This window comes from Podarcis filfolensis (genome assembly GCF_964270895.1).
Source record: "Podarcis filfolensis genome assembly, chromosome: 13".
NCBI classification, from domain to species: domain Eukaryota; kingdom Metazoa; phylum Chordata; class Lepidosauria; order Squamata; family Lacertidae; genus Podarcis; species Podarcis filfolensis.
The window spans coordinates 3,197,468-3,225,388 of NC_139615.1; the positions used below are offsets into that span (position 1 = coordinate 3,197,468).

General features: G+C 45.6%; 1 protein-coding gene across 10 annotated transcripts in view; it reads right to left on the minus strand.

Moving 5' to 3' along the window:
• DLG4 (discs large MAGUK scaffold protein 4) overlaps positions 1-27,921 on the minus strand; it is a gene marked incomplete at its 5' end in the record, with an annotated part of 144,078 nt that overhangs the window by 95,907 nt on the left and 20,250 nt on the right. The gene's annotated exons all lie outside the window — the stretch shown is intronic.

Below are 27,921 nucleotides of genomic sequence, written 5' to 3' on the forward strand. Positions count from 1 at the left end.
TGGGGTGCTTCTTTTATTAAAAAATGGAAATTGTGGAATGACATGGGGTGGGTCTTGGGGAAAGAACACTGGGTTTTTTTTTTTTCTTTTTTTTACTGTAAAACAAATTAAGTTTCAATTTGAATGGGGAACTTGTTTGGCCAACAATATGAAAGGGGAATATGGTAGGGGTGGGGGAAGGGGGGAGTCCCGTAAAGTGATATTTTTTGTATTTTTGAAAAATTTTAATAAATATTATTTAAAAAAAAAAAAGAACGGTGCGGAGGCGGTCCTCAAACTCCTCTGGTGTGGGCCCGGCAATCAACACATCATCGAAGAAGGGGGTGACGCCAGGAATCCCTTTAAGGAGAGAGTCCATTAGATTCTGGAATATGCCTGGTGCCACGCTGACATCGAATTGCAGCCGCTTTACCCTGAACGCTCCTCTGTGCGTCACAATCGTCTGTGCCTCTGCTGTGGCCTCATCTACTGGCAGCTGTTGATATGCTTGGGCCAGGTCCAGCTTGCCAAAAATTTTCGACCCAGCCAGGGTGGCAAGTACATGGCTGACCACTGGCACTGGGTATGCATGGGCCGTGAGGGCCTTGTTTATGGTACATTTGTAGTCTGCGCAGATGCGGACCGAACCATTAGGCTTGACGAGTGTGACGATTGGGGTTTCCCAGGGGGCATTAGGCACCGGCTCCAGCACTCCTTGCTCCACGAGTCGGTCCAATTCCTCGTCTATACGGGGTTTCAGGGCGAACGGGACCCGGCGGGCCTTGAGCCTGACCGGTCGTACTGCGGGGTCAAGCTGTAGAGCAATGGGGGGGCCGTGTACTGTCCCAATTTCCCATCAAAAACCCCCGGAAATTCCTTGCATATGGCGTCCACGTCCACTTGTAAGCTGGTGTGGTTCACCCCGGTGACGGCTAGCCCCAGTGGTCCAAACCATGCCAATCCCAGTAAGCTAATATAGGGGCCCTTGACCACAAGCAAGTCCAGTTGCCGCGTCCGCCCTCAGTACTGCACCCTGAAGGTCCCCACCCCCATTGTGGGGACCTTACGTTTCTGGAAGTCCCGGAGGGTGAATGGGGCCGGCCTGAGTTTGGGACCCCCAGTAGGACACAGTTTCCTTAAGGTCCTTGCCGAGATTATGGATAGAGTTGAACCCGTGTCAAGCTCCATGCGGCATGGGGCCCCCTCTATCTGTACCTCTACATAAATTTTCTCTACGTTGGGGTGGGGCAACTGGTATACCTGGAAGTCCGTGAGCTCCGTCGAGTTGCCTTGGTGTGTTGGGCCCCGGTACCTGGGGCTCTTGCATTGGTCATCTGATGCCTGGCATCGGCTGGGCCGAGCCCGACACACCCGGGCGATGTGTCCCAATTTTCTGCACTGCCTGCACTCTGCGTTGTGGAAACGGCAGGTCCTGCTCTCGTGACTTTCTCCACAGCTTGCGCAGTTCCCTCCTTCTCGTCGAGGCAGCTGTGGTATGTGGGCTGCTTGAGTGCGCTGCTGTACTCAGTGCACCTCCTCCCTGTTGGATCCTGAGTCGTCGGTGAGGTCTTCGTGGTGGACCCTGGGTTGGGACGGCTGGCTCGGCCCTGCCTCTTGCGTCGACCTCTCGGCAGCTTCCGTTGCCAGGGCCTCCTCCAGAGCGACCTGGAACGTTAGGTTCTTCTTAGCGTAGAGGCGTCGTTGCAGCTTCTCATCCTTCAGGCCACCGACGAGGCGGTCACGAAGCATGTTCTCCAGCTCTGAGAAGTTGCAGAACCGGGCAGCTTGGCGGAGAGAGGTCACAAACCCAGTTATGGTTTCCGCAGGGGCTTGCCGCTTTGCGTAGAAGGCATTTCGACGAGCCACCACTGAGGGCTGTGGCGAAAAGTGCCCCTTCAGCTGTTCCATTATTGTTTTGTATGGAACAGTAGCAACGTCTTCAGGCGCAAGGAGAGCCCGGGCGATTTCAAACGTCTCCTCTCCGCAGACGCTGAAGAATATTGCCCTCTTCTTGGCGTCTTCTTCATCGGTGACCCCTTTGGCTTCTAGGAGGAAGGTGAAACGGGAGGCGTACGCTTCCCAGTCTCCAGATGCTGGGTTGAACGGCAAGAAGCTGCTGTCGGTTGCCATTCTGAGTTCCTTGTGTCCCGGAGCTGAAGCCTGGATACACGGTGCGAGGCAGCGGTGCGGCAGGTGGCGGTGCTGCGGTGCTGTGTGTGGCAGTCAGCTCAGCGGGATCCCATCCTCGTCACCAGTGAAATATACTCAGAGTCGCAAAGTGATTTCATGCCCTTTATTCAGCTCATAGTGGTGAGGAGGAATGAATGAATGTCCTCTCAAAGTATCTGCTTTATATACATTATTTACACAATGGGCTGCACATGATTGGCTAATTCCGGAATTCTACTGTAAGCCAATCAGGTTGTGGATTCACTTCTATCTGGAGCATTATTGGGTGGTTCCTGCCAACCAATCATACTGCTGCCTTGTTCTAGGACCAATCAGACTGCTGCATTCTGAATCCTATTGTTCTAGGACCAATCAGACTTCTGCCCTTTGGATCCTATTGTTCTAGGACCAATCAGACTGCTGCAGTTTGGATCCTATTCAACTCAGTACATAACAGGCAGTCTATAAATTTAATAAATAAATCAGTCCCCTGCACTGATAAATTCCACCTTGGTAGCACTATGTCTCTGAATACCAGTTGCTGGGGATTCCAAAGGTGGGATACTGCTGTCATGGACAAGTCCTCCCTGGAACTATCCCCCTCTCCCCACCTCTCTAAGAAGGTATCCTAACCCACCGCATCACCCACTAAGAGGGCTTGGAATAGGAGCCTCAACACCCCAACATTTCTGTCCTAGGAACATAGGAAGCTATGTTTATACTAAGACAGGCACGAGTCCATTTAACTCAGTGCTGTCTACACTGACTGGCAGCAGCTCTCCAGGGTTTCGGACGGGACATTCCCAGCCCTTCTTGGAGATGCCATTGGAGACAGAACCTGGGGACTTCTGCATGCAAGGCAGATGGTCTCAGAGAGACCTTAAAAGATATTGGGAGAGGTGAAGGATGCGTAAGGATACCCCCATGCTCTTCAAATCTCCCCATCCCAAAGTCACTCAAAGGGGCGGAACCATCATTTTTTTGCCTCCCCCATCTGCATTGATGTATTTCCTCCATCCATCCTGGCCTCCCTGTCTCTTAGTCGCTTAGCAACCAAGCCACTGGGGCTCTGGGGTTGTCATGGCGACAGGCTCCTGCTCCCGCATGGCGCTGAGAGGTTTTTTTGTGGGGAGGGGGGTAGGATGCAGTTCTTTTTTTAAAAAAAGGCAAAAAAATAATTAGTGGCTTCCTATATTTTTTTTAAAAATACAACTCCCAACATTTGGGGCCAAAGGCCATGGGGAAAAATCTTAAAGAGGGAGGTAAGACAGAAGGGTTCAACAGTGAGATCAAGGGGATAGGGGGGAATTATATGGAAGTATAGCATCAACCTTCTCGCATTACTCAGATTCAGAAGCGAATGAAAATCTTCCTTCCTCCCCTGTAATTCTTACCCCTCCATTCTACACAGCTGCAGAGCAACTCCCCCCCCCAACCCCAGAACCAGCTGCATTTAAGAAGGTGGTGAAGGAGGGATCCCTAGTATAAGTAATCTATACACTGAAGGAGGCCGCTGCAAGTCAGCATAAGATGAGGGAGCCCACTGGGAACGCAGCTGCCTCACTTCAGATTACACAGTTATCTTCTCTACTCCAATAGGCAATTCAGTGCATGCGCACGCACACACACACATACACATATTCAACATACATGCTAAGGGGATCAGTGTCAAATCTGGTCAGTTTCAGAGTTCCCCTTAGTTACTGCAAAAAAAAAAAGTTTGCTGCAAAGTGGTTCTATATTATACTGCTTCCCTGATCGGGAATGTTGGTTACAATGTGTGTTTTCTGTACTACACAGAACTCCTCTTCAACAATGCAGGAAACAGAGCTGATGCAACATTCTGTGCATAACAAAAGGGGGCTTGCCCAACTCCTTTTGTTTGTGTGCTCTTCTCCCTTCAAACTGTTGCTTTTATTTATTATGTATTTATGACAAACGCACACAAACAACATTTATATACACAGTTCTTCTCTCCTCACAGCAATCCTGTGAGGTAGGTTAGGTTGAGAGACAGTGACTGGCCTAAGGTCACTTAGTGAGCTTCATGGATGAGTGAGGATTTGAACCCTGATCTCCCAGATCCTATTCTGACAATCTAACCCCAACTATACAAACCTGAAGGTAACACAGTGTCTTCCCGGTAAGCATCCTGCTTGGAGATGCTCTGTCAACAAGTGAGTGGGCCTATGCTCATCCAGCCTTCCCCAACCTGGTGCCCTCCAGTTGTTTAGGACTACAACTCCCATCAGCCCCAAGAGAAAGCTCCAAAACATCTGGTGCACACCAGGCTGGGGAAGGCTGGCCTAGAGCTCATCCGGACTTTCCAGACACAGGTCCGCACTTTAAAGTTCCACATCTGTTTTGTTGTTGTTCTGGTGCTTTCCCCAGGAAAACCTGCTGAATTTTACTGCATTTTACTGCTGAATGAGAGCAAACAGCAAACTGCAGAAAATCTGATTGCCACTTGCTCTGATTCATGGTAAAATGCGGATTTTCCTGGGGAAAGTGCAGGGACAAAAAAATACCCTGCTTGCACAGAGGGATTTAAAACCAGACCTGTGCCCAGAAATGCAGCACAAAAGGAAGTCTTGACGAACCTCTAGTGTGCTTCATCGGTTTAACACAACATACAAAAAACTCTACTGTATGAACCTAAGTGATTCCATCTAGTTCTGCTCCCAGCTTCCCAAAGTGGCCAGTCAGATGTTCTTTGGAACTCTCTGCAAGTTTTGTGAGTCCAATAACTCTTCAATTTTACAACTTTTCCTTCCTGAAGGAAGCTTTCCAGGCATATATTTCCTATAAAGACATAATAAGAGCCTTTTGGATCAGGCCAAGAGTCCATCTAGTCCAGCATCCTGTTCTCACAGTAGCCAACTAGATGTCTCTATAGGAAGCCCTCAAGCAGGAGAGCACTCTGCTGCAGTGGTTTCCAGCAACTGGTATTCAGAAGCTTTACTGCTTCCAGCTGTGGAGGCAGAACATAGCCATCATGGTTAGCAATCATTAACAGCCTTATCCTCTTGTCTAATCCTTTTAAAACCATCCATGTTGGTGGCCATTATTACTTCCTACAAGAGTGAGTTCCATATACAGTGGTACCTCGGGTTAAGTACTTAAATCGTTCCAGAGGTCCATTCTTAACCTGAAACTGTTCTTAACCTGAAGCACCACTTTAGCTAATGGGGCCTCCTGCTGCTGCCACGTCGCCAGAGCACAATTTCTGTTCTCATCCTGAAGCAAAGTTCTTAACCTGAAGCACTATTTCTGGGTTAGCGGAGTCTGTAACCTGAAGCGTATGTAACCTGAAGCATATGTAACCCAAGGTACCACTGTACACTGTGTGAAGGACTTTCTTTTATCTGTCCTGAATCTCCCAACATTCAGCTTCACTGGATATCCACAAGTTCTAATGTTATAAGGGGGATGGGGCTTTTCTATCTACTTCCTCCTTGTTAACTTCTATCATGTCACCTCTTACTCACCTTTTCTCTCAACTAAAAGTCCCAAACACGGCCATCTTTCTTCGTAATGGAGTTGCTCCATCTGCTTAATACTTTTGATCCCAACGACAGCAGATCAAAAAACATCCGTATGTACTAAGCATCCGCACATTGCAAAAAGAGGCATTTCTCTCCCAATAAACTACAACCACCAGCATCCCCTTTGAGATGAGCCTGAACATTAATTACTACCCTATATGAACATTTTTTATAGACAATTAGCAAAAGGTCTAGAAAGTGTTCGTAAGTTTGCACAAACCATATAATGCTGTTTGGGGACAGTTCTCTAAACAAGGATGATTTTCTTGCATGTTTTTTTTAATAGGGTTAGAAAAATACACAAACACAACAAACCATTAACACTGGTTTTCAATTGAAATACAGCTTTATCTAGACTCTTAGAATATTTTTATAACATTATTACTTTAAAAGATAGATTTTGTTGTTTGCAATTATTGGGGGGGATCATAGCTTATTAAAGGAACTGAAATTGTGGGGAAAAGAGGGGTGAATTCCTAAAATAATTAATTTCTGCTGGAACTCGTGCATACTCAAAGGTCATGCACTCGTGAATGAGAGCAGAGGTGAAGGTTGCTTGGTGGACAAGGAAGGACAGCACAGACATGCTCAGTGGCACCTCCTTGTTAATTCCTACAAACAACCCCAAATCAAAGCAGACTGTGGGCATTCAACACGCATGGTCCCCCAGCTTTAATGAAGCCCCAAACAAGACAAGATTAAGGCAAAGGGTGGAAATGCCATGCTGGTTTGGGCTGATGGCGCTGTAGTCCAAAACAGGACACCCTGTTGAGGAAAGGCTGACATAGCACATGTAGTACTGGGAAGCAGTTTTACAGTGGAGGGTTTCTTCGCAGCCATGTGCCAATATAACAGCAACCTGACAATTCATTCTGAAAGCACACTCTTCTGCCCCTCAATTGGTCTTCATTATGTTACTCAGATGAGACAGATGGAGGAAGCTTAACATTTAGATTGGTGGGTGCGGAGAGGAGAATGGGAAGACCTAACTAGAAGAATGCAAAGAGAACACATTTTCAATTAAAGGCCCCAGGCATAATTGCACATACATATCTCCTGGTTTCAGTGGCGGTGCATTATGGACTGTGTAGTCTTTGAGCTTCATAAAAGCTTATCATTGTGCTTACGTATTTCAGTTGCCAGAATAAAAACACAAAAGGGTTGAAGGACTGCAATTGGTTTAAGGGAAATTAGGGACTGAATAAGTTGCCTTACACTGAGTCAGCCCATTGGGGCCCATCTAGTTTAGTACTGCCTACACTGACCGGCAGTGAATCTCTAGAGTTTTAGGGAGGAAGTCTCTCCCAGCCTTACCTGGCGATGCCATTGGGGACTGAGCCTGGGAACTTCTGCAGGCAAAGCAGATACTGTACCACCCAAAACTAACATTTTACAGGTTTAGAAAATGCAGAGAAACTGAATAGAGAAGTTCTGCACCGCCCCCCTTTCATAACACCAGCATGAATCTCAATGGTGGGGCATTCATGACAGAGAAAAGGAAACACTTCACACAGAGAATTGTTAAATTATAGAACTTGCTCCCACATGATGTAGTGATGGCTGCCAATGTGGACAGCTTTAAAATGACAAAAGACAAATTCATAGAGGATAGGACTACCTATGGCTACTAGTTGTTATGGCTGTTTATTTATTTCTTAAAATTTATATACAGCTTGATAGTAGAAAAAAACCTCAAAATTGTTTACAAAGCAGATAAACAATAAAGTTATCACTAAAAAGTTTGCAACCAAAATTTTAAACATACAGAATGTTAAAACGGCAATAAAATAGAATAAATAGAGTTTAAATGCCTACAAACTTTGTAACCAACTGGGTAGCCTTGTCTAAATAAGAATATCTTCAGCAGGTGCCAAAAGAAATAGTGGAAGTGCCTGCCTGATATCAATAGGTTCCAAAGTGTTGGTGCTACTACCGTAAAGGATCCAAGTTCTTACAGATATAGTGTGGCTATTATATGGCACTTGTAAAAGTACCAAATCCACACATCTAAGTATGTTAGTCAACTGTGCACAGATGGAGTAAGGCAATCTTGTAAGTAAACTGGTCCCAAGTTGTTAAGAGGTTTATATACTATGTATTTTCTCCAAGGCCAAATCAGTCTGCCCGTCTACCAATCACTGGAAAACAAGAGCATGGGTAGGCCATTAGCCTCATGTCCTCTTGGTGGACTTATTGGAATCATACGATTGGTTACTGCGAGCAACAGGAGGCTGGACTAGATGGGCCTTTGGTGACTTAGCAAGGCTCATAGTTCTGATGCACATATTGTCACAGATGCTTAGAGTACAGGGGGTACTGATGTACCAGGCCTTCAGCCAGCAGGAGCCCCAGACTCTGAGCTTTCATTTTTTTAAATCTAAGTCTCTAGCCCCCCAGAAGGAAGGCAACCATTGAGACAATTTTTGTGAGATGCACCAACCTGGTTGCTCCCACCTTTCAGTGTTTTTAGCCAATGAGTGAAGTCAGAGATGTGACTTATTTGTGCTCCAGATGATGGTAATCCCCAGGATCCCAAAAAGCTATTTCATCCTCCCCTTTAGTGCATTTTTCCTGCTTCTGCCTTATTTTCCAGTTTTTGGAATCTCCATAGTTTTTGCCCTTCCTTTCCCCCTAGTAATCAGGATGCATCTTTACTGTGGGGTAGGGGGTTATCTGAGATCAGGTATCCCGTAAAAGTTATTTTCTGCAAATATCACGGCACAATAAGAGCAGGTAGATGTTAAAAGACCGCCCCTGAACTGGAAAATGCAAAATATGAAAACTTTACAAAGAGGCTTAGGCATTTCTCCCGCTGTGCTTGAGCTAAAGGCAAAGCATTAATTAAGAATCCACTATATAATTAACTTACAGTACAATGGTATACATGTCTACCCAGAAGTACGTCACTTTGTGTTTAGTGGGGCTTAGTCGCAGGTACATGGGTACAGGATTGCAGCCCAGGCTTTAATTTAGGGTCATCATTGTGGGAAAGCAAATTTCTTGTGCCTTTAACAGTTATGTGTCAAGCATAAATTCAAGAGGTTAAACCTTTTCTAGCATGGAAAAATAATTATGGAGGGAAAGCTTCACCTGTCTGCATTCTGTCAGACATTTTATTACATGTGTAGCCACTGATTTATTTTTCCACATGCCACTCCAATCGCAAAAGAGGAAACAACTTTGCATGCAACACAGCATATGCAGATTTTATGCAAGTCTGTGCCTGCTTTTGTGAGTAGGTCATAGGACCCAATCTGCATACAAGATTCTGGACCCAGAAAATTCTGTTAGCATCACTGTGTACTATACAGTGGTACCTCTGGTTACATACTTAATTCGTTCCGGAAGTCTGTTCTTAACCTGAAACTGTTCTTAACCTGAAGCACCACTTTAGCTAATGGGGCCTCCTGCGGCTGCCACGCCGCCGGAGCACGATTTCTGTTCTCATCCTGAAGCAAAGTTCTTAACCTGAGGTAATATTTCTGGGTTAGTGGAGTCTGTAACCTGAAGCGTATGTAACCTGAAGCGTATGTAACCCGAGGTACCACTGTATGTTCATATTAACAGTTAGGCTGTGGGCACGCCCTATATTTAATACACATGCCTCCTCCTTCCCCAAAAGAATCCTGGGAATTTAAGTTTGTTGTGGATCCTGGGAATTGTAGCTCTATGAGGGATAAACTTCAGTTCCCAGGATTCTTTGGGGAAAGTCATGTGTTTTTAAATGTATGGTGTGTACACACAGTCTAGTGTACAGACATATTTTCCAGGATTCAGCACAGACCTTTAGGCTGAACCAGCAGGGTTCTTATCTTATGCTCTGAGCTACAGCCCCTCTCATACATTTGGCTCTCACACATTTCGACCATAAGAATAATGACCATTTGGTTCCAGAAAAAGAGAAATGTTTCAAAATGTGAGCATGCTGACCGTTTGGCACGGAAACGTACTGCGAAAAAAACTGAGATGCCACAAGAATATATAATGTCCATTGACATATGCATGAGTTGATCCGGCACGATCACAGCATATTTCACGACGCGCCATTAGGCACAAGGCTAAGAATGGAACCTCCATAATCAGAGGCAGGTTAGCTTTGATTAGCACACACTGGAGAAAACAAAAGGGAGGGTTGTGGCTCTCAGGCCCTGCTCACAAGCTTACCAAGAACAGCACATGGCTGTGAAACTGTTAGAAACTGGATGACTCTGTAGTCATGACTGTGAAAAAATGTTCAAGGCCATTGCACTGAAACTAAGCAACTAAAAATGCAGTAAGTTTCCATGTGGTGCATTTTTATTTTTTGCAACAGACAGCGGGTTCTAACCACCCTGAGATGGGCCACGAAAGGTGCAAAATTGCCACACAATCCCAATTGTTACCATGCAGGCATGAACCACCCAAACCAGCATTTTAGTTTCCCTGACAGATACAAGCTCAATGGTGGTGTGAGTTTGCAAGGAAGTAATTTCAAGTGGGTTGTCAGTGCAGAGATGGGGGGGGGGGAGCAAAAGGATTGGTTTTATTGTCAAAGTTGTCACCCTGAATGAAAGGCATTCAACAGAGCTGAATTCCAAAGATTTATGTATTTTTAAAAAGCAGCCAATCTTGAAATACAAAATTTACATTTCTACTCACACATGCACGCTCTACATCTGTGAGCTTTTAATGCTCTCCTTTGACAGAACCCCTTCCACAGTCTCTGTTGCATAACTGGCATGCATCATGGGAGATTCTGGGGCATGGTCTAGGTCAGTTAGCAAGAACTGTGGACTTAGTTTTTCAAAAGCCAAGCCAGAGACCCAACTTTTGAAAATTTTGTTATCTCTATAGTAGTTTTTATTATGTGAATGGTGCCACCTGGCTGGGTTTCTACCACCACTGTCTCCTGTGGGAGGGTGAATGGTGCCACCTGGCTGGGTTTCTACCACCACTGTCTCCTGTGGGAGGGAGTTCCATACCTTAACTATGCACTGCATGGAGAAGGACTTTCTTTTATCTAACCTGAATCTTCCAACATTCCGCTTCAGTGGATGTCCATGAGCAGTGTTAGAAACTGAGCTATGAAAGCTAGGATCTGAATGGCATCTTGAACCTAGGTTATGGTGCGCGTTTTCTTTACAACAAGAATACAAAGCTGAAAACTAATGAACAGCAGCTAAAATATTATGTTCATTTTTCACATGGGCTAGTCCTTCCCCTGCCCACTCCCCATATATTCTTAAGAGGGTCTCTTCTTCAGTCTTCAGAGATAGCTGGAAGTGGGGAGGCAGAAAAAGGTCCTCCTATCCTTCCACTCTGCAGTTTTAATCTGAAATCTTAGGTGCAGTACTGCGCCCAGAACTCAGAAACTGCTCACTCTAATTAAATTCCCTGTCGCAAAATGTGCCTAGAACAATGGGAGTTTCAAACACTGTCCATGGGTCCTAATGTTTTGAGAAAGGGAGAAAAACCTTTCTCTAGACACTTTCTTCATGCCATGAAGAAAGCCTTCTATCATGTCATCTCTTACTCGCCTTTTTAGTTTAGAGAAGTCCCACATGTTGCAACGTTTCTTCGTAGGGAAGTTACTCCATTCTACTGGATTTTTTTGGTTGCCCTTTTCTGAACTCTACAATATCCTTTCTGAAGTGAGGCAACCAGAGCACTTATAAGAACTTTGTAACTAAGGCTTCCTCCTGACCGATGACTTTTTGTGAGTGTATTCTGCAACATGTCATTGATGATATTTACTTACTAGTTAAACTTATACCCCTCCAAAAGGAGCCCAGGGCAGCAAACACTTTTGCGATTAAAACATGCAATAAAAAATAAACAAAAAATGTCTTTAAAATATTTTTAAACTTTTTTTAAAAATTAAAAACAATAAAACATTTTAGAAAAATTAAAATCAGATGCAACCAAATCATGTATCTGGGTAGGCCTGTTGAAACAGAAAAATTTTCAGCAGAGGTGTCTAAAAGAGTACAATGATGGTACCTGCATAAGGTCAAGAGGCAGAGAGTAATAGCGCTTTAGTGGGTGCATTTATTTATACTAGATAAAAGATAAAGGTAAAGGACCCCTGGACGGTTAAGTCCAGTCAGGCAACCATGGGGTTGCGATGCTCGTCTCGCTTTCAGGCCAAAGGAGCCGGCGTTTGTCCACAGACCGCTTTCCGAGTCATGCGGCCAGCATGACTAAACCGCTTCTGGTGCACAGAGGACCGTGACGAGTGCCAGAGCACACGGAAACGCCGTTTACCTTCCTGTCGCAGCAGTACCTATTTATCTACTTGCACTGGCATGCAAGGTTGACAGGAGCTGGGATCAAGCAATAGGAACTCACCCCATCGTGGGGATTTGAACTGCTGACCTTCCGATCAGCAAGCCCAAGATGCTCAGTGGTTTAGACCACAGTGCCACTAGACCATCCACACATCATTCCGCTTCATTAGTTGTTCTGTGACGCTTCTCCAATGCATTATTGCTATCTGGAGGGAAACTTCTGTCCGCCACAGAAGCTGGACAAAAAATAAACTTGAACATTTGTGGTATAAAAAGGTATAGGATTTCAGCAGGCAGTTATGGGACCTGCATCAACTGTAAATGAAGCCGTCTATCTGCCCCAGTATTTTGCAGGTGCAAACCATATTGAGAATGGGATCATATTGAATCACATCAATATCACCATGTACAAAAACAATCAAGAAAACACAAAGCATATCACTTGGATAAACTAGGGGAAGGGAAGCACATTCCACAATGCAGCTTTCATCCCCAAACTGGAGCCCTCCAGATGTTTTGGACTATAATTCTGTACTGGATGGAGGCTGATGGGGGGGGCGGATCTAGTCCAATACAAGTCAGTCATCAGATTGGAGAAGCTTGCCATAATGTCTAACTGCTGCAACTGTCTCTCAGGGCTGCCAGTATGCTGCTGGGCTTAAATTCAAGGTGTTATAAAGCCTTCAATAGCTTGGGACCAGATTACCTGAAGTACTGCCTCAACCCATATGTGCCCACTTGACCGCACAGCAATCTGTGGAACTGGCACCTTTACAAGTGCCACAAAATGTTCATCCCATGCTTGTGAGACATCAAACTTTTAGTGTGGCAGGAACTATGCTATACAACTCGCTTGCTTCTTTGTGTCAGGCAAGCACCTTAGTTGCCTTGCTTTTTAATGCTTGCTAAAATCTTGTTTGTTTAGGCAAACATAAACAGAGCCTGCTGGATCAGGCTAATAGCCCAGCTAGTTCAGCATCCTGTTCTCACGGTGGCCCACCAGATGCCTGTGCAAAACTTACAAGCAGAACCTGAGCACGTGAGCACTCCCCTCCTGTGTTTTCCAGCAAGTGGTAGTTGGGGAAATTGCTGCCCCTATCTTTGGAGGCAGAGCTAGCCATCATTGCTAGTAGCCATCAACAGACTTCTCCTTTATTAAACCAACCCAGACATATAATTTCATGATGTGTGGTTCTTCTTAAACTCTGTTGAGTTTACAAAATTTTTTATTTTTTAAAAAAGACTTTTGAAATAAAGTTTCATAATTTTTTTTAGTGAATATCACCTCATTCTTTAACTACAACCTCCAGGAGGGAAGCACTCACAATCACAGCAGTCTCCCTGTCACCGGAGCAAGGTGGAGGAAGACTGTGGCAGGAGGGCTGGCAGAGCATCCACAAACACCATATGCACATCCAGCTCTAGGGCCTACATGTCCTTCGAGAAGCTGCCTCTTTCTTGTTCCTCTATGTCTTCCCTTGATCCACACAGGCTACTCTCCCACAGGTACAGATTCCTTTCCAAATAAATTTTATTATTTTTCCAATATTCCCCCAATAGCCAAATTATAACAATATCAATTAACTCCCAATTAATACAATCATTCAAATGCCAATCAACTTCCAATTAATACAATTTAGATAAAGGGGCTCCCCGCATTTCTGCATTCCATAATCTTATTAATGTCAGTTACATTTCAGTTAATATAATAATCCCTTAATCAACAGCTGCATAATTAATGATTTCCATTTGTGTTGTCATACTATATAAATTTATTAAACTTCAAGTGAGGAACTCAAACTATTATCTTTGTTTTGTCCTGTGTGTGAAAAACTGTTCTGCCCATGGAGATTCCTTCTGACCACACAGGTTCAGATTCCCCACACACACACACACCCTGTCTTGCGCAGGCTAGAAGGGAGGTCCACCCCATGCGACAGCAACAGTGTCCAGCATGCTTCCTGCATAGGGCTGTCAACCTATTTGCTCCAGCAGACTCCTACATCCTTCCTGGTGCCACGGTGGGCACTGCATCTGTTACCTGTCTAGCCACCTATCCAAGGCTGAGTGGTGAATGGCCCCCTTCATGCTTTCTTAGTTTGCAGCTGTCCCATTGGGAAGCTCTAGCAAAGAGGTAGCCCTCTGGGTGTTTTTAAAACTATAGTTCCTCTCATTTCTGACCACTGTCCATACTGTCTGGAGATGATGGGAGTTGAGGTCCACAACATCTGGAGGTTATTATAGTGGCTACCCCTGCTGTAGCGTGTAAAAAAACTAAGTGTAAGTGTGTATGAGGGGTGGGGTGGGGTGCTAGTCCTCATTGCCGTAAGCTCACTGGCTCCCTTCATTTGCAAGCAGCATGTGGATGTTGTTACCAGCAGTCCTTGATTAGTGGACATTGGTGAAGTTTCTAGGGATAGTGTGGGCTAGCCGGTCTTTCCTCCATTTTTGTATTTTCTACCTATGAGCTTGCCCCTCACGCTAGGCACTAGATGTAGTGGCTGTACTGCCAGAGCAGCAGCAGCATATATCTAGTCCCAGCATAATTCAAATATAAAGGTAAAGGTAAAGGGACCCCTGACCATTAGGTCCAGTCGGGGCCGACTCTGGGGTTGTGGTGCTCATCTCACTTTACTGGCCGAGGGAGCCGGCGTACAGCTTCTGGGTCATGTGGCCAGTATGACTAAGCTGCTTCTGGCGAACCAGAGCAGCACACGGAAATGCCGTTTACCTTCCCGCCGGAGTGGTACATATTTATCTACTTGCACTTCGATGTGCTTTCGAACTGCTAAGTTGGCAGGAGCAGGGACCGAGCAACGGGAGCTCACCCCGTAATGGGGATTCGAACCACCGACCTTCTGATCAGCAAGTCCTAGGCGCCACAGCGCCTGAATGCCTAAAATTAAGCCTGAATGCCTAAAATATGGTGACTGGGTTAGTGGAAGAACCTTATGAAAGGTGGGATGAAAAATGTGGGCACTGTAAATGCTAAGTATTAATTATTTGGTGCAGAAGTCCCTGTTTGACGTCACAAGCTGGCCCTTCAGCCAGTCTCCCACCCCAAGCCCAGCATCAGTCATCTCATCCACAACTTTACAGGGTTGTTGGAACAATGACTAGGAGACTGGAGAGGAATCACAGCAAAAAAAAGGACAGTCTGCTGCAAGGGTCATTAAGATGGGTGGGTCACGGCCAAGAAGAATCAGGAGACAGTCCCCACACGACTCTGAAGTTATCTGCTGCATTCACACATGATATTCTCCCACAGGAACCCCTGCGGTTCTTAGTATCCTCAGGAGAGGCCTCAACTTAGAATTTGATCTAGTGCTTTTGAAAGCAGGGCCTTCCCTGGAGCAGCACCACAATATAGGCTTATACAGTCAAACCATATGGTCTGTCTAGCTCAGTATTGTCTACATTGGCAGGCAGAAGTTCACTGGGATTTCAGACAAGAAGTCTTTCCCAGCACTGCCTAGAGATCTCATCAGGCCGCTGGGAGGCCTCTCATCAGGGAGCTGCTGCATGCAAAACAGGTAATTTACCTGATGTGCTACTGTCAAATGTAAAGCAGGTGTCTTTGTTGCTGAGTTTCAAGGCAGTTTGAGATGCTGCTGCCTCTGCCTCTGCCTCTGCCTCTGCCTCCTTCTCCTCAGAAGCATTTGTAAGATCTTAATAAGAAGTTGAGAATTTTCCAACTGATACACCTCCTTTAACTTTCTTCCCTGCCCTGCTAGTGCAACATAACACGGCATCCTTACTTTTGTGGGAAGACAGGACAGGACTAGTATATATATATGGCAATAAAAATCTAAGCTTCTGGTGTCTATATGTGCTCAGGGACTAGGAATGGGGCAGAAAGGATGCTAGATCTAGTTCTGTGACAGGAGGTGGTATCCTCAGTGGCTAGGAGTACCCTTTACCAACCAGTTATTGGCTGTTCCTGGATCAGGATAGCTTGAGCACAGTTGTCCATGCATTGGTAACCTCATGACTGGATTACTGCAGTGTGCTGTTTGTAGGGCTACCCTTGGGGTTGATCTTGAGGCTGCAGCTGGTGCAGAACACAGTGGCTATATTGCTTCAGGAGGCAAACTATCACCAGCATAGAACACCCTGCTTGCATAATTTGCACTCACAGCCAATCTGCTAACCAGGACAAGTTCAAGGTGTTGGTACTAAGTCCCTATGCAGTTCAGGACCAAGTTACCTGAGATATCACTGTACCCCTTATACACCCAGTTGAATATTTCAATCTGCACAAAAGTCTCTCCTGCAAGTTGAGTCTGTGGTAGTGTTCAAATCCCCACTTGCCATGAAGCTCCCTGGATGACCTTAGGCAAGTCACTGTCCTCTTTCAGCGTAACCTATCTAACAGGGTTGTTGTGAGAATAATTTGAGGAGAAGAACCATGTACACCACCTTGAGCTCATGGGAGAAAAAGATGGTATATAAATGAAAGAAATGAAAAAGTTTCAGTCAACAGCAGGGTTTGTAGTGTGGCTGCCCATGTTCTGTGGAAGAGCATTCCTGTCGAGATATGACAGGCAACCACTATCTGCACTTCCTGGAAATAGCTGAAGACATGTTTTGCTCCAACAAGCTTTCCCAGCTAGATAAATGGTTCTTTACTATGAATGCCCACTTGTTAGGATTTTAATCATTTTTTAAATGTATTTGCTGTTGTATTTTTAATTGTTTTTAATTATTTTGTTAATAAATTGCTAAATTTACTGTTTTATTTGTAAATCACCTTGAGACAGTGGATTAGAAGGTGATTAATAAATTAAGTGCAATAATAGTACTAATAATTAATTTTGCCTTACATTTGAATCAGAAACCACTTAATTCACACTCCTCAAACCAAAACACAAACTGAAACACTACTATTCTTTGAAATTTTTGCTTCTCCAAATTTTGCATGCAGTTCTCCAACAAATGTGTACAGAAACATGGTAGGGCATAAAAAATGCATAATGTTGGTGAAAATGCATTGTAGTAGGAAAAACACTTGCAAAAATGTGCATGTTAGTCCAAACTGTATGCAAAAATATGTACGGTATATTCTAAGAAATTTTAAATTGTTGTAACCCACCCTGGGACCTGAAGGATAGGTAATAATAATAATAATAATAATAATAATAATAATAATAATAATATATGGGCTGAGTCTACCTGCTTCCAGGATTCATCTTGGGCACTGGAAACAGGATTTATCTGTGACCTGGAAGTTAAGCAAGCCCTTAACCTCTTCCCCATATTGCGCCCCCCATGCCAAATTAATAGCATGTGTTTCCCCCCATCTCTTTGGGAGTCCTTGGGGTGGGTAGAAAGGGAACTGGATGGAACTGGGCATGAAGGGCCTACACAGGAAAATGGAGGGGGGTGTTGCTGTACGTTGCCTGAAATAATCCCCCCCTACGCATTCATGATCCAGTTATCCCTGGTTGCCATGGCATCCAAGAGGCAGCCGAGGCTGATAGGAGGGGGGAGGGTGCTGGGATGAGGCGGCCAAGGATTGAGAAGAGAGATAAAAGTGGGGGAGGGAGGAAGAAACTGGATAGCGCAGCCTCCCCCAATGTGGCACCTTCCAGATGTTTTGAACTACAGCTCCCATCATCCCTCAGCTGGCTAGTGGATGATGGGAGCTGTAGTCCAAAACTTCTAGAGGGAACCTGTGTGGTGCAGACTGCTTTCAAAATCAGGAGTGGGTTGAACACTGCCTTAGGAAGCTTTCGTCAATCTCACCCCTTGGCCTGAGGTGTTTTAGTTACCTCGCAATTGTCAAAAAACAGTTGCACAACCCTCTACCGCCCCGAACCAAAATTTGGGTGGTTTCAAAAACACACATCTTCATGCCTGTGGGTATCACCACCTCTGCCTTAAAACAGCAAACAGCTGTGATGCGGGGACATCCCACCACCATCCACCCCAACCTCTTCTGGGAGCACCAGGGGTTTGGGTGAGGGAGAGTGGCCTGCCTTGTTCTGTAAGCCATAAAAGCTCTTCACATATGAAACCTCCTTGAGAGACTTCCTAATATAAAGGGCTGGTGTGGGCAGGAACTGGAGGTACAGAAAGATGGAATGCCTTGGAGGAGGATTGGGGGCCACTCAGGGTGGCAGACAGATCTGAAGCAGAATTCATGTGGACAGTCTCCTGAGCAAGCTAAACTATGGAACTCACTCCAGAGGCATCCAAGGCCACCAACATGGATACAGGATTGGGAAGTGCTATCAGTGGCTAGTAGCCAGGATGGCCATGCTCTGCCTCCACATTCAGAAGCAGCAATGTTTCTGAATACTAGTTGCTGGAAGCCACAGGAGGGGCAAGTGCTCTTGTGCTTGGATTCCACTTGAGAGTTTCCAGGTGGCAACTGTGAGAACAGGATGCTGTACTAGATGGGCTATTGGCCTGATCCAGTAGGGCTCTCCCAGCAATCTTATGAGCTCCACTGGGATAAATGGGCGTGGGTCCCATTCATTTCAATTGAGCTTATTTTGGATAAAGTTTCCCCCAGGAGCTGGGTAGATCTGGCTCATCTCCAGCACTAGCGGCGGCATCCCCTTAAATATCTTAAAGCCACCTTCTCCAAAGTGGCGCAGTCCTTGGCCGTGGTAGTCACTGGAAGTTGGACTCCAGCAACGTCTAGAGGGCTTGCATGGAGGAAGACTCTCTTAAAGCTACCCCCTCTGTCTGCTACTTCTGTTCATGAATACAGCTTTGCAGACCCTTGGTCTGCACTGTTACAATCCCATTCATGCCAATGACTCCTGGGGGCAGCCACCATTTTTTGCAGGCCCAGGGGGGAAATTCATTCATAATGTGCCCCCCATCTCAGGTATGTGTGTATATTTGGGGGGGGGCTGGGGACGGGAGGACAGCACTGCACTGCACAATAAAAACTGGCTTCACATTGCAAGCCATCTTCAACACACACCAGGGCTGCTGGGGAGACAGGTATTTCCATCATTTCCCTGAGCACTTCCCATAACTTCAGAAAAGCATTTGTCGGGAAAAGACACAGAACGTACTCCTGTCAGTGGAGTGCATGTAAGTCGCACAGAAATATAAGGCACATACGGTACTTCCTTGCAAAACACCATTAGCTTTTGTTCACACAAATGCAGCCCAAGCTTCCAGTCCTCTTTGAGGCCACCACCACTTTCGTGTACAAAAACTCAGGGCCCATAGCTGCATAGTAAGTAGAAAACAGCTGACAAGGTGTTTTCCCCAACACTGCAACGCTCCACCTGTTGATGCCCGACTATCATGGTGGATGTAAAAGGGCACAGAGGCCCTGCCTTCCTGCCTGCATGGAAACCTTTGAAAACAACGCAAGAACACAACAAGACTGCAAACATGTCCTCTGTAGTCTGAGTCCCTTTCTATCATCCACCTCACTATCACCTAACCCAGCACTGTTCTCATCCACCATCACTCCAGACAAACACAGAATGTCTGGTGAAACTCTAATGGCTGCAACAGAAATACTCTATTCAAGACCCCTGAACACTTAGTTTGCATATTTTCAATCATATTTGGGGGGCATTAATGCCAAATTTGCATTATTATTATTATTGACAAACAAAAGCCCATCAACCAATTAAACATCACAAACATCCACTTCTGGAATAGAAATCTCTTAAAATCATTGGCCTCCCAAGGATTTGCCACCCCAAACCACCCTGTTGGCAAAAACAGCTCCTTTTGGTTCAAAGGCCAGTCGCTATCTTATACCAAACACAGCTCATTGAAGAAGACTCCAGGACAAACCAAAAGCTTGCAGTCCTAACCAGTGAAGTTTATTTTTATTTTTATTTATATCCTTCATATCAAGGAGCCCAGGATGGCAAACAAGAAGTGATAAAATGATTAAAACGTCTTTAAAACTTTTCCAGTACAGATGTAGACTGGGACGAAGAGCTCAACTTAGAAGGCTTGTCAAAACTTGTCTGAGGAGATATGCAAACAATTAGCCAAAGCATTTGCTGCATCTCTAAAGCTTGCTACCTAGCTAGAGGAAACTCAGTGGTAGAATGCAGGAGGGTCCTAGGATCAATCCCCAACAGCATCTGCAGGTAGAGCTGGGAAAGATCTCTTGCTAGAAACCTTGGAGAGCCATTGCCAGTCACCAATACTGAACAAGTGTCTGAATCAGTAGAAGGCAGCTTCCTGTCTGACCTTTCCATTCTTATAAAAATCTGGGATTTAGCCACCCCTCTTTCCCTTTAGAGCAAACCTCACAGCTATAATCCTATATCCACCACCCATACAAGAGCAACTAAATGGGTCATGGAATATGTAACACACTCACTAGATAAGCAAAAACTGGATTGATTGCTGCCAGCATCCCCTTGGTTTTTCCTAAGCTATGAAGCTGCCTTGTCCCAAAACTCAGGCAATCCCTCCATCTACTCTAGTTTTGCCTATGCAGATCTACACCAAATATTTAAAAGAAATTAAAGGCACAAGGGACGCGGGTGGCGCTGTGGTCTAAACCACAGAGTCTAGGACTGGCTGATCAGAAGGTCGGAGGTTCAAATCCCCGCGACGGGGTGAGCTCCCGTTGCTTGGTCCCTGCTCCTACCAAACTAGCAGTTCGAAAGCACGTCAAAGTGCAAGTAGATAAATAGGTACCGCTCCGGTGGGAAGGTAAACGGCGTTTCCGTGCGCTGCTCTGGTTCGCCAGAAGCGGCTTAGTCATGCTGGCCACATAACCCAGAAGCTGTACGCCGGCTCCCTCGGCCAATAAAGTGAGATGAGCGCCACAAACCCAGAGTCGGCCACGACTGGACCTAATGGTCAGGGGTCCCTTTACCTTTAAAGACACATTAAAATCACATAGCTTCTCCCAAAGAATCATGAGCACTCGTTTGTTAAAAGTGCTGGGAATTGCAGCTCTGTGAGGGTGAAACTACAGTCCCCAGGATTCTTTGGGGAAGTCATATGCTTTGAACGTGCTTTCAATGTATGGTGTGGATAGAAGGAGGGTGGCTAGTAGTTGTTCTTCAGGGGCTCAGGGAGAAGAGAGTCTCTCTTCTTATTGCCTGCCCCTGCCCCTTTCATCTGAAGAGGCTGTTGGTGATTAAACCAAGGACTTTTGACATGCAAAGCCAATGCTCCACCACTGAGCTCTGGACCACTCACCCCATTGAGGATGCCAGATCTTCAGACAGGCTCAAGGCATTTTCAGACAAGATGCTGAAAGTGACATTGACCCTCTCCACCACAACCACCATGGACACTGTCACTGACCAGCCCTTCGCACCATTCACACCTCCAAATGTAGGACAGAGAGCAGGAAAAGTCAGTTAAAACAAGTATCTTCCACCTTTTCAGACCCAGGACCCACTTTTAACTCCAACATGCATTTGGATGACCGTTTTCTTGGATCAGGCTGCAACCCACTAGTGGGTCCTGACCCACCAGTTGAAGACAAGAGAGTTAAAAAAATGACAAATATATGTTCCCAGCAAATGCTTTTTTAAAAAGCAAGTGAGTTTAAATACTACTACTAACGATATACATTTTTAAAGCATCAGTGGAGTGGAAAGTATGTTGGACTGTGGGGGCCAGGCAGGAGAGGAGACCTGGGTCCAAATTCCTACAAATCAATGAAATGCAGTGGGTGAAATTGATGGGCTCAACTCTCCCAACTAATCTACCTCACAGGGTTGCTGAGATGGGAGGGGGCAGATGATTCACATAAACTGTTCAGAGTTCCTTAGGTGGCGGAAAAGGATAAAAACTAGACAGCGTGAGCAAAAATGGAAGATTTTTACATGGTCTATTTGGGTTGCATAAGTTGTTTTCTCTAAAACATACACATCCCACCTTTTCCAAAATAGCTTTAAGGCCAGTTAAAAGATTATTAAAATAAAACAGTACAATAGACAATTAAAAATCATAAATACATCCAGCTTTGCTTGATATCAAGAAAAAAATGTGTGTGCCAGATTGCCTATGTGGTTATTAGTATACATGTTTGAAAGGCATCTACTCTGGACCAGATCTGTCAATCTCACTGACTGATACCCAAGATCTACCTGCTGGGATGCAACAGGTGTGTTGTGTGGGTGGGTGGGTATGTACACATGTGTATAAAGTTTTCAGTGGATTCTGGGGTGTTTTGCATCCACAACCACAACCTTCCCTAAATGCCCTTAGGGGGACTTTTGTTCCAACACCAAATGCTTGAAAATAGGTCCTGTGGCTGAATTCTCACTGAGACTGAGCCTTTCCAAATTGCCTAATTTACGGTACTTCCCTCCCCCTCTCACATACTGCTGCATGATACCTCCCACCCACCTTCTGCCAGCTCAAGGGCCTTTTCTAAATTTCAGCAAAGCCCCCCTTTCAGCAATTCTTGGACCAAATCATTTATAAACCTTTGGGGGGCAGTGGTCACAGGTCAGTCCCGGTTCACTCACCCATCCTCAGAAGCATTTCTCTTTTTTGGAATCTATCTTCTACTGTGAGTTTCTCTCTCCTTGTCACTCATACACACACACACACACACACACACACACACACACACGATGACTCATTCCCAATCCAGATTATCAATGGCAAGAGCCACACAGGCATGTAACACACAAACACACACACACAAAATGTCACCAGCCAACCGGATGCCCTATCCCACCCCCATTTTCTTACAGCTGCTAAAGAACACCACACTCTCACAAATAATCCATGCCTGGAGAGACTGAGAACAAGAAAAAAGGGTGAAGGTAAAGGCAGTGCTATTCTAGGCTATCTAGCAGCTTTCTAGAGTCACATTCCGGATGCCTTGATGAGGACTGATCTGCAAGACTGCCACTTTTTAAATAAATCTCTGCCTACCACCAACCCCAAGAAATTTTAGCACATACATGGGAAGAGCTCAGTAGAGGCAAGCAGATCATATTGGACACCATGAAGAAGGACCAACAAACTATCAGGCCATAATAGTCATGATCCGTTGGGACGCTGTCTCACAAAGACCCCAGAAAAATGAACTGTAACTGCACCTTGCATGAAAAAATGTCCGGATGGATCATGCCCTGGCTAATTATCTGAAGAAGTGAACATAGGAAGCTGCCTTATTCCAAATCACGCTCTTTGCCCATCCAGGTAGGTATTTTCTGCACTGGCAGCAGCTCTCCAGGGTTTTAGGCAAGGGATATCCCCAGTCCTACCTGGATATGCCATTGGAGATTGAGCAGGATCCTTCACAGCACCCCTAGAAGCATCTTAATGTGTCTATCCCCATCTAGATGGGGAACCAGCAGCCCTCTAGATGTTGCTGGACTGCAACTCCCATCATCCCTGATTATTGCTGTTGTTGGCTGAGGCGTATGGGAACTGGAGCCCAACAATATATGAAGGGCCACAGGTTACCCTCCTACCCCAATCTACAAGTTACCCTCCAAAGTCTAGGGGAGGTGGAAGGTCCTCCCCCTCAGCCTTTTTTGATTCCCTAGCTCTGAAGTTGAAAATATTTAGCCATGGCTATTAGGTGTTTTTGAAACAAACAATAGCCATGGCTAGATACTTTCAAGTCCAATCTCTGCCTAAAGCATTCAGAATAGCCCAGCAAGGATTCCTTGCCCAACACCTAGTCATCTAAGAAAACATATTTTCTATCCTGGTCATTGATAAGTGGTGTAATCAGATCCCCCATGTGATTCACCTGAAGCACCTTGGTACTAATGCACCCACCTCCCAAATAAATTAATACCCCTATATTGTGACATTAGATGAGGAATGGGAGACCTGCACCCTTCCAAATGCTGCTTGACTCAATTCCCATCAGCCTCAGCCAAGTATGTTCAGGAATGATGGGAGTTGTAACTCTGGCAACTACACAGATTTCCCCACTCCTGCATTAAATCCAAGGCCTTCTAGAAAGGAAAGCTGAACCTGTTCACACTTTTACATCCACCCCAAATGCTCTACCTGGATCAATCAGTCTCCACCAATATGCATTCAAGACAGATGCAAAAATCTAGAAACTCAGTAGCTGGGAAAGGGCCCAAACTCAGTGGTAGAACAGCTGATTTTCAAGCAGAGGGCCCCAGGGTTCAATCCCATATGGCATTTCCAGGTACAGGTGAGAAAGGATTCCTGTCTGCAACCTGGAGAGCCACTGTCAGTGTACCATTGGAGATAATAGTCTGGCTTAGTATAAAGACAGTTTCCTATATTCCTAACCAAGTGACTAGAAAAGATGGCTGTTTGAAATCAAACACCTTTGCACTCCTGATTCTAGGCATTTGTCTATATCTAGATGATTCCAAGTTGCCATCTTCACAGGCCTCAAGGCAAATTTCTACTCCAGTTGTTAAAATGAAGTGTGGGAGGGGGGACTTTCCTGGCGCCTCTAGAATACACATACAAACTGGGCAGGATCCAGACGCCACTGTTAACACACTCTGATGTCAACTTAGAGGACCAATACAGAGCATCTACTTTACCTGCAGGAGGATTCAGGTTCAGTCCCTAAGGCATCACTAGGTAAGAATCAGAATGTCCTCTGCCTGAAACCCTGGACAGCCACTGCTGCCAGTCTTTGTTGACAATACTGTGCTTTATGGACCATAGAGCTATATAGACTGAACTATTTGGACAATACTGATCTAGATAATCTGAATCAGTATAAGGTAGCTTCCTATGTTCCTAGGAGGGGGAACGGCAAGCCCAGGGCCGAATGCTGCCCTCTAAGCCTCTGTATGTGGCTCTTGGGACTCTCCTCAGGACACACCCAAGGCTTCATCCCTCATCAGCCTTGCCCTGTCCCCATCTCAAGTGTTTTTGCTTGTCAAAAAAAAAAAAACAAAAAAACCAAAAACCTTCTGCCCCCCAGAAAGTTACCTATGAGGAGATGTGGCCCTCGGGCAAAAAATGTTTCCCCATCTTTGTCTTAGAACTCTGACCAGATTGTCCACAGGAAATGCCTCTAAAAAATTCTCCCCTAGAAAAAAAGAATAAAGAAACTACCTGCCTTTAAATCTCCTGACGTCACCTGCTCTTGACACTTTAAGAACTCTTCATGGATCAAAACTATGAATGGGAAGGCAGGCAAGAACACTCCCACACAGCTCACTGTGGGTGGCTTAACTCAACCCAACTTTCTCCCTGGATTCTATTTTTAATAACTGCTGGTCAACTCTGAAGAGTGGGTTTCCAAGCTTAGCCAAGCCCCTGAAGACCCCAAATGACAGACAAATACCATGAAGCCATCAAATGTTGATCAGGCCCTTAGCCTGGAATGTAAGGAAGCAAAGACCAATCTAATAAACCTCAGGGGTCCTTCTCTCCCACCCCTCCTCACCACATTCATCACCCCTCCACATGCACATAACCAGCAAAGAATCCAAGGCCAGTCCTTAGAAGATCTGATAAGAGTAGAAATGGATGAAGCCTCAGGAAGTAAAGCCCCAGCCAATCACTCCCAGTGCCCACATCCATTATTAATGAACCATTGTCAATTTATGGAAAGTGGGGGGAGGCTATTTTCAGTGGAAGTCCAATTCCCCCTCCCCCAGAAAACCTATTGTTCACTCTTGCCAGTGACTTATAAAATTTATTATAATTTTATTACTTATACCCCGCCCATCATGATGGGCCAGGGACTCCTGCTGCTATGCTGAGAGCTCTCCCTCTCCACAATCACCAGACTCCCCCTCCCCAAAACCTTTTTAGAAAAAGAAAAAGAAAAAATAATGCACTCTATTCTTATGCCTCACAGTGTTCAGACACACTTACAGATGTGTTGTGTGTCTGCACAAATTAATGTAGATATACCCTCACATTCAGGGCTAAGAAATAACTTACAGTCTCGGTAGAATTGATTTCCCCAGCCCAACACCCTCCAGATCTTGGGACTACAACTCCCATCAACCCCAGTCAGTACTGGTTAGGGCTGATGGAAGTTGTAGTCCCAACATCTGGAGGGCATCCGATTGGGAAAAGCTGTCCCAGATTGTGTCTTCCCTCCTCACACACCCAACCCTATTAACGCCATTCCCCACCCACTCCACTGCCTGCTTTACATTCCGCAGCAAAATCAATCTAGGCACCCATCATACAGAGCCCCTTACCCTGATTTTCAGTTATGCGGCCTAGAGACACTTCTCAAATAGACCAAATCACTTTCCCCACTACCAAGAAAATTTGTTGGAGTTTTTTGTGTGGTGGGGGGAGAACCCCAGACATTCTCTCATCCTCCTATTTGCACTTACACCTTTCAACCACCACCACCCCAAATTCCTCTTCCGTCTGGAAGCGGACAGCCACTGCAGTTTCTACTACTGGTTCCTATCAGACACTCGAACCACTCAACCTCTCTCTCTTCTACCACCCCACCCTCCTCACTCACACCCCAAAATCAGCATTCATGTACAGTTGGAGTGTGGTATTTAGCGCAAGCATTGTGTGTGTGTATGTGTGTGACGGGCGGAACGAAATGGCTCCTTTTGGTGCTATTTCTGTCTCTCTCCCCCTCCCCCCACTCACACTTATATACACCCCGGGTGATGCGCTCTCAACACCCCACTCTTTTTTCAAAAAAACCCCCAATAAGCCAGCTACACTTTAAGCCATCTCAGCCAAAAGCAACACCTGTTCACTGTGCACCCCTGGAGCCTGGCCACCCCCACCCCACAGACTCATTCACTCTCCCCCCACCCACCCACCTCAATGCCTTATTTTATAATTAAATGTTCACCCCGCCCTGACTAATCAGGACTGAATCATTCCATTCTCCAAAGGCCTGATGGGATCTTGGATTGCTCTGCGTTTCCATGGAGGGGCAGAAAACCCAATGCGGAATGCTTTTCTTTTTTTTCTTTTTTTGTTAAGAAAGGTTTCTTGATCTTGCTTTGTCAAGACACTGCATTCCACAGCTTCCCCCCACCCACCCTCTTAGGTGGTGCATTCTTATGCTTCCTCCATCTGCTGTTCTCTGAAGTAACATGAGTTTGCTAAGAGACAAATACTTTCGGATGAGCATCAGAAGATGCCAGACTTTTATCCTTCCCTCACTCCCCCCAACACTGCTCTCTTTCCTGCTGCCCATCTTGGCACATGCAGGCCTTCCTCTCTTGCCCCCAACCCACTGGCAACCTCCACCACACACCTGTGGGAAACCCTTTTATTCCAACAGCCAAGAGCAGGGGCAGCTCTCAATCCTAGTCCAGTGGAGAAAGGGAGAGTTCAGTTCCCAATACCCACTTAGAACCAGGCCCTGAATGAGGCCTGGAAATCTCAATGACCACCATCACCACCCACCCACCAACCCACCCACAGCACCAGGAAAAGAAGTCAGGGAAGGGAGGTAGAGGGACTAGGAAAGCAAGGCCAGAAATTGCTGAGCACCAAGGTCCATGGAGAGCACCAAGGAAATGGATGGGTCCCCTTGCTACCTTATATAGGACTCAAGTGGCTCTCAGATTGGACAGAGAAGCACCTACTCCTCAATTCTCAATACTGTAGCTATTGATAAGTTTTCCCAAGACCAGTAGCCCAAATCTAGAATTCCCAGCACCCCGACACACACACACACACACACACACACACCATTTCAACAATCGAAAGTCTCCTAGTTATTAAAACAACCACCACCCAACCTTTCCAGGCACACAGATATATAACGCAGTGCTATGAGTTGTCTTGGGGAAGGACCCCAACCTCCCCCCCCCACACCAAATGAAACTGCATAGCAAAAGCATCTCTCTCTCTCTTACACACACACACACACACACACACACACACACACACACTTTTATGGCAAAGCCCTAGAGCCCCCATTAGCAAAACAGCTAAAACAGAGAGGGACCTCAACCCTTGACCTGTACTTCACCACTAACCCTAATCTTAGAACCATTCCAGCCCTAAGACATTTCAAAGTGGAATTGGGAACGGGTCCATTCCACCCCCTCCGCACACACAAACCTCCCAGCAACCTCTGGAGCTGTACA